Source organism: Myotis brandtii, unplaced genomic scaffold (assembly GCF_000412655.1).
Source record: "Myotis brandtii unplaced genomic scaffold, ASM41265v1 scaffold10, whole genome shotgun sequence".
NCBI classification, from domain to species: Eukaryota; Metazoa; Chordata; class Mammalia; order Chiroptera; family Vespertilionidae; genus Myotis; species Myotis brandtii.
This window is the reverse complement of record NW_005353325.1, coordinates 430,769-437,891: the sequence shown is the minus strand read 5'-3', so window position 1 is coordinate 437,891 and position 7,123 is coordinate 430,769. Positions and strand designations below refer to the sequence as shown.

The 7,123-nt window shown below is 41.0% G+C and overlaps 1 long non-coding RNA gene across 1 annotated transcript in view; it reads left to right on the top strand.

The window, feature by feature from the left end:
* Window positions 1–4,678, top strand: part of LOC106725032 — a 25,750-nt gene extending 21,072 nt beyond the window's left edge. The window contains exon 3 of the long non-coding RNA XR_001360883.1: window positions 4,606–4,678. This is a non-coding gene — a long non-coding RNA (uncharacterized LOC106725032). The remainder of the gene's footprint in view (window positions 1–4,605) is intronic.
* The last annotated feature ends 2,445 nt before the right edge of the window (window positions 4,679–7,123 follow it).

Below are 7,123 nucleotides of genomic sequence, written 5' to 3'. Positions count from 1 at the left end.
CTTTAGCTCTGAGGCCTGGCTGCTGAAAACATGGATACAATGTTGCGGTCTGAGCCCGGCTGAATGGGAGCCGGTTTCTGGGGTTTTGTTTAGCTTCTTATTTGCAACATAGTACATAGTTGCTTAGAGTTGCAGCTGAGAGGCCGGCAAGTGAGGTGGGGGAACTTTGGAGTTTGCAGCAAGCAAGCCTCATGCTCGCTTCAGTGCCTGGCTGCCGGCCGCCATCTTGGCTGACAGTTAATTTGCATATACTCACTGATTAGCCAATGAAAAGGGTAGCGGTCGTACGCTAATTACCATGTTTCTCTTTTATTAGTGTATATAATATTAACTTAAATGCATATAAATTGAATGTGTGTATTTTTCCATATTTGGATTCTATTTCTTAGATATACTTACTATTTCTCTAAGTTAAGTAAAAAATTCTACATGTATTCACTTTATTTTATTGTTTTAGCATCATTAAAAGAAATATACTTATTCAAAAAGGCAGATTTGATATCTGCTGTATATGTGTTCACTTTACATGAATCTCTTTTCTATCATTTCAGTTGTCTTATAATCAAATAATGCTTTAATTCAAAAATGTATTTTCTATTATTCAAAAAGATTACACTAAAATAATTCTGTCAAATTTGAGAGTAGATACAGTTTTTGAAACCCTTGGAATAGAGCTGTTTCATGGATGCTCAGCCAAAGGATAAGTATCTACGTCTATTTGCAGATTCTGAGCTACTGGAGCAAGTCAGAGCATAGAGCTGGGTCTATCCAACAGTTGTTTCATGTGTAAGGAAAGGAAACCAAATAAGACAAGAGAATGCATTGAACAATGGGTGAATCCCTGAAGTTTGAAACTATACAAAGAGGAAAAAATTAAAATTAAAGTAACAGTAGGGTTTGGTTTCCATTTTATAGTCTTTAAAAAGACACTTAGGTTATGGATGTAAAATAGTCATCATCCAGGCTAAAAATACAGAAGAATCCCTTAAAATCAACCTTTTCAACAAGGTATAAAAAGAATTATACACTACAAACAAGTGGAATTTATCCCAGGCATGAAATACTGGTTTAATATTAAAAAATCAATTATAGTAAGTCCTCACTTAACCTTTTTGATAGGTCCTTGGAAACTTCAATTTTAAGCAAAACTACATTGAGGAAACCAATTTTACCATAGATTAATTAATATAAACAAGAATTAAGTTCCTAAGTCATGCTTCTGGTCACAAAAATATCACCAGGTTTCTAAATAAAGACCCAAAAGACTTCTAATATTAAACATTGAAGTTAATGTGAGCTATATATACATGTAAAAAGATGAATAAAAATTCGAGTACTTTTCAATCTGCTTATTCCAGTTCAGTGTCATGGGTGGCCTGAGACTATCCTGGCCGCTCCTGGCACAAGACAGGAACCAACCCCAGACAGGACACTCTTCCATTGCAGGACACACATACACACACACACACACACACACACAGACTGGGAAAATTTCGACACACCAATTTATCCAACATGCATACCTTTGGGATTGCTCCCACCACTAATTCTGAGTGGGTTGACATATGGTAGAATTGTGCTGCAAAATGGTCATGTTGATTGTCTTCAATATCCAATTTGAGAAATAGGAGTTTAATTAAAATCACTATGAAAGCCTATTTTTCTTGTCCCATGAAAATGTAGTTCTATCCACATACAGTCCTGCTTTCCTGGAAAAGATAAATGGGGAGTAATGGATTGATATTAGCCCCTTAAAGTACAATGTTTGTATTGTATTTTTTAAATGAATCATCTAGGAATTCCATATTTTTATTTAACTTAATGAAACATTGAAGCCAATGAAAGAAAAATTTGAGAGGAAAAAATACTTTTTAATGTTAAATGTATTACTAAGGGTCTGAAAATTCAATAAAATTCTTAGAGCCTAAAAAAGATTCAGTTACACAAGATAAATAAATTCTAGAAATTTGCTGTACTACATTGTACCTATTGTTAAAAATACTCCATTGTGCAATCAGAGGGCAACAAACACAGGAGAAATCAAAGTGAGTAACATCTACCAATTTTACTGAGCTTTTAGGAGAGAATTGGTGATTAGATTAAATGATTCTGAAGGCAGAAATTCAATGGAAGAGCTCATTATTTCTATTATAGATAGAGCTGCTAAGGGTCATGTCCATTATGCAGGTGTAGAAGAGAAAGAGAAAAAAAGTTCTATTAGGCTTAGAATTTAATTCATGGTTATAATTCTGGCCATATGCTCTTCTTAAAATCAAAATGAATTGACTATTTAAACCATTTGTTTCCTTTGTTTTATATATATGTTTTCAAATACATATATTTAAGTAAAAGACAGAGAAAAGTTCCTTAATCATTATAATATGTATTACCTCATGGGTGGCATCATTTCTTAGTATATTAGAGACTTGCTCAAGTTTAGCCTCAGAGAATATATGCAACGTGCAATAGCCTGACAATAATAGCTTCATCAAGGAAATCATTTTTACTTTATTTTTATTTTTTTCATTTTATTTTTTCCATCACCATTTATCCTCTCTGTGCCCTCTTCCACATGCCCCCCAACACATTCCCCACATTGTTGCTGATGCTTATTATGTCTGCCTGCTCTCTATCTATGACTCTATCTCTATTTTGCTTGTTGGTTCAGATTTTTCATCATATGTAGAATTTAATGAACAACCCAAACTACTAAGGAATTCATTTTTAATATTCAATAACATAAACTATCTAATAGGACCTAAGATAGATTTGCTTCTCAATGCACTCTCCTTAGAAAATCAAGAAATATTTAGTTACATAGGATGTATACATTAATGCCTATGCCATTTCTTTAGTTATTCAACTAACTATAACAATGGTTCCCAAACTATAGCATGCATCAGAATCACCTGGAGGCCTTGTGAAAACAGATTTCTGGGCTTCACCTCAGATAAAATCGGTCTGTGGTAAGATCTGATAATTTGCATTTCTAACAAAACCCAGGTGGCACTGACACTATTAATATAATGACTGCACTTTTGTGATGCACAGATTAGAAGACAGGAACTATGTTGACTTAAATCTCTATACAGAAGTAATTAAATATTTAGAATCTTGATAATGGCATATGATGAGATAGAGACTCTCATTTGAACAGTGTAGACTCAGAGCCAATGTCAACAAAATCTTTTAAAATGAATAGATATTATGATTGAATTTATTATTGGAGGTTTAGAAAATTCTGCTGTTATCAGTAAGATTAGAGGCCCAGTGCACGAAATTCATGCACAGGTAGGGTCCCTAGGCCTGGCTGGCAATCAGGGCTGATCAGGTTCCCTGCCTCCCTGCCTCCTCGCCTCCTCCTTCCCTAACTCCTTCAGTGCCCCGCCGCTGCCACTGGTCATCCACCATGTTCTATGCCGCCCCCTGGTAGTCAGCACATGTCATCATAGCGAGTGATAGAACTCCTGGTCGAACTCCCGAGGGGACACTTTGCATATTAGCCTTTTATATTTATAGATAAGTGGCATCAGCTGTGTATAACAATAAATAAAATACAATGAGAATGAATGTTTTCTCACAGCTCTGGAGGCTAGAAGTCCGAGATCAGGGAGACAGTATGGTTGGGTTCTGGTGAGAGCTCTTTTCCTGCTTACAGATAGCCGACTCTCCATTGTGTCCTTACATGGGAAAGGGGTGCGGGAAGAAGAGGAGACCTTAAGAAGGTACTAATCTGCCCTAGCTAGCTTGTCTCAGTGTATAGAGCGTTGGTCTGTGGACTGAAGGGTCCCACGTTCGATTCCAGTCAAGGACATATGGCCAGGTTGTGGGCTCAATCCCCAGTAGGGGGTGTGCAGGAGGCAGCCAATCAATGATTCTCTCTCATCATTGATGTTTCTCTCTTTCTCTCTCTCCCTTCCTCTCTGAAATCAATAAAAATATTTTTTTAAAGAAGGTATTAATCTTATCATGAGCTCATCTAAACCTGGTGACCCTAGTGATCTCATCTAAACCTAATTATCTCCCAAAGACTCTCATCTCCAAATACAATCACAAATAACATCACATTTGAGGTTAGGAATTGAATATACAAATTCGGGAGTGGACACAATTCAGTCCATAGCAAGCTCTAGAGCAGTGGTTCTCAACTTGTGGGTCGTGACCCCTTTGGGGGTTGAACGACCTTTTTCACAGGGGTCACCTAAGACCATCGGAAAACACATATATAATTACATATTGTTTTTGTGATTAATCACTATGCTTTAATTATGTTCAATTTGTAACAATGAAAATGGGGGTCACCACAACATGAGAAACTGTATTAAAGGGTCGTGGCATTAGGAAGGTTGAGAACCACTGACCTAGAGAGAAAAATTTCATCTGACCCTGACTTCTTAGTAGTTTTTACAACATATGTCAGAACTGTCACAGGTCACATTTTTAGTGGCAAAATGGCACCATAATATTTTCTTTCCAGCGATTGAACCTCAGTTCAACAACCTCGGTACTTGAGTTCTGGCTAAGAAATAATTTAGAGCCAAGACTCAAATACAAGCAAAAGTTTATTTAGAAAGTCACAGAGGTAGAATAAGTGAGCCATGGAAGAAGTGTGCCAACTGGGCTGCATGGGCTCAAGAAATAAGTTACAGAGGCAAAAGAAGGACCCTTGGAGCTTAGGAAAAAGCATGGCAGGGAGAACATGTCCGGGGGAAGGAGGAGAGGAAGGGTGTGGGCATGCTCAGGAGAGAGAAAGAGTGCACACTTGGTCCTTGTCTTGAGGGTTTTTATCTGGAGGTTTCAGAGAATATTCATCAGCCTTCCAGGTGTGTCCTTTGGGTTGTGGTCTATACTGATTGGCTGGTGCTAGGGTAGTGGGTCATTAGTCAATGCAGCTAGTCCTGATGTTAGCTGTGGCATTGTTCCATCTTGTTTTGCTGCTTTTCTGGGCAAACAAAACTGAGGCCTTGATGTTATTTCTATGGCTTACTGCTTAAGGGAGTGGTCCTGCAAGAGCTTGTAAGGGAGTCCTATGAGGCTATTCTGTGGCCCCTCTGTTCCTCCTCTAACGGGGTCTACCATAGGACTGGTGACATGCCATAGGAGGAGAGGTCAGGGGAGGGTCCTAACTGCATGGCCAGCAATATGAATAATCAGGGATTCTAAACCTCATGACCTGTGATATGCTAGGAGGAGGAAAAGTCACCCGGGGGGCGAGGACCCACCAACTTCCCCATCTCATTTAGTGGACTCCATCCTTCTTGTTAAGATCCCAAAATTTAGTTTCAACTGTAACTCCCCTCACCCTTAACAGTTCGCACTATATTAACAAATACTGTTTGTACTAGCTTCAAAACAGATTTGGATTATGTCATGCCTCACAGCCATCACTGCACTGAGATTAAAACTACTTTCATCCCTCCACTATCCAGCTGGGTTTACTGCTCTAACCTCCCTGCTTCTGTGCTGCCCCTGCCCCTTTCAGTTTACTTTCATCTCTGCAACAGAACGACTCTTTCCACTATAAGGCAGATCAAGCTACTCTTCTTAAAACCCTTCAATGAATTCATTCTCCACCTCATTTGGTGTACTATTTCCCAAGGTCTAGTGTAACATGGGGTGGCTTAAAACAACAGAAAGGTATTCTCTTATAGTTTTAGAGGCTAGAAGTCTGAAATCAAGGTGCATGTTGGCAGGGCCATCCTTTCTCTGAAGACTCTAGAAGAGGATTATGCTTTGTTTCTGGTTTTTGCCAGCAACCCTTAGTGTTTCTTGGACTTATACCTGCATCACTCTAATCTCTGCATCTATCTTCACATGACTTTCTCTGCTATATGCCTCTTTGTCCACAGCTGTCCCTTTTTTATAAGGACACTAGTCATTGGATTAATGCCTCACCTCAATCTACTGTGACTTTAGCTTAATTTGATTATATTTGCAAAGATCTAGCCTACCTAATAAAGAAGGAATATGCTAATTGACCATCATGCCATCACAAGATGACGGTGCCCACAGCCAATAAAGAGGGAATATGCTAATTGACAGTCACATCCTCAGAAGATGGCAGCGCCCACAGCCACAAGATGGTGGCGCCCAGTCCCCTCAGCCCTGCCAGGGTTGGCAAGCACCACACACCTCATCCAGCCAGAGTCCCCCAGTCCCCTCATCCCCACCTCATCCAGCCTCAGTCCTCTCAGCCCCACCTCATCCAGCCTCAGTCCCCCAGTTTCCTCAGCCCCACCTCATCCAGCCTCAGTCCTCTCAGCCCCACCTCATCCAGCCTCAGTCCCCCAGTCCCCTCAGCCCCACCTCATCCAGCCGGAGTCCTCCAGTCCCCTCAGCCCCACCTCACCCAATCTCCACAGCATCCAGCCTCATCCAGCCTCAGGCCCCCAGTCCCCTCAGCCCCCCTTCATCCAGCTGGAGTCACCCAGCCTCATCAGCCCTGCAGGGGAAGGCAGTTGGGAGCTATCGGGCCAGCAGGGGAGAGCAGTTGGAGGCAATCAGGCCAGCAGGGGAGGGCAGCTAGGGACGATCATGCAGGCAGGGGAGCAGTTATGCGTCAATCAGACTGGCAGGAGAGCAGTTAGGGGCTATCAGGCTGGCAGGCAGAGTGGTTAGGGGCAATCAGGCAGGCAGGCAGGAGAGTGGTTAGGAGCCAGCAGTCCCGGATTGTGAGAGGGATGTCTGACTGCTGGTTTAGGCCGGATCCCACAGAGATTGGGCCTAAACTGGCAGTCGGACATCCCCCAGGGGGTCCCAGATTAGAGAGGATGCAGGCTGGGCTAAGAGACCCCCCCTGCACAAATTTTGTGCACTGGGCCTCTAGTTTCCAAATAAGTTTGTATTCACAGGCACTGGGAGTTAACACTTGAACATATATTTGAAGTGGTGACAGTGGGAAGCAAAATTCATACACAACACTCAAAGTAAATCCAAAGTCCTTACAATGGCACACAAACCCCAGTCTTTTCCTATTCAAAGTGTGATCTACAGATCAGTAGCATCAGCATCATCTGGGAGCCCTAAGAAACATTTACTCTGTACTTTAATCAATTTAATGTGACATGCAGATGATTTACATTAAAATTAAAATTTGAGAAGTACTGCTCTTCAGAGTGACCCA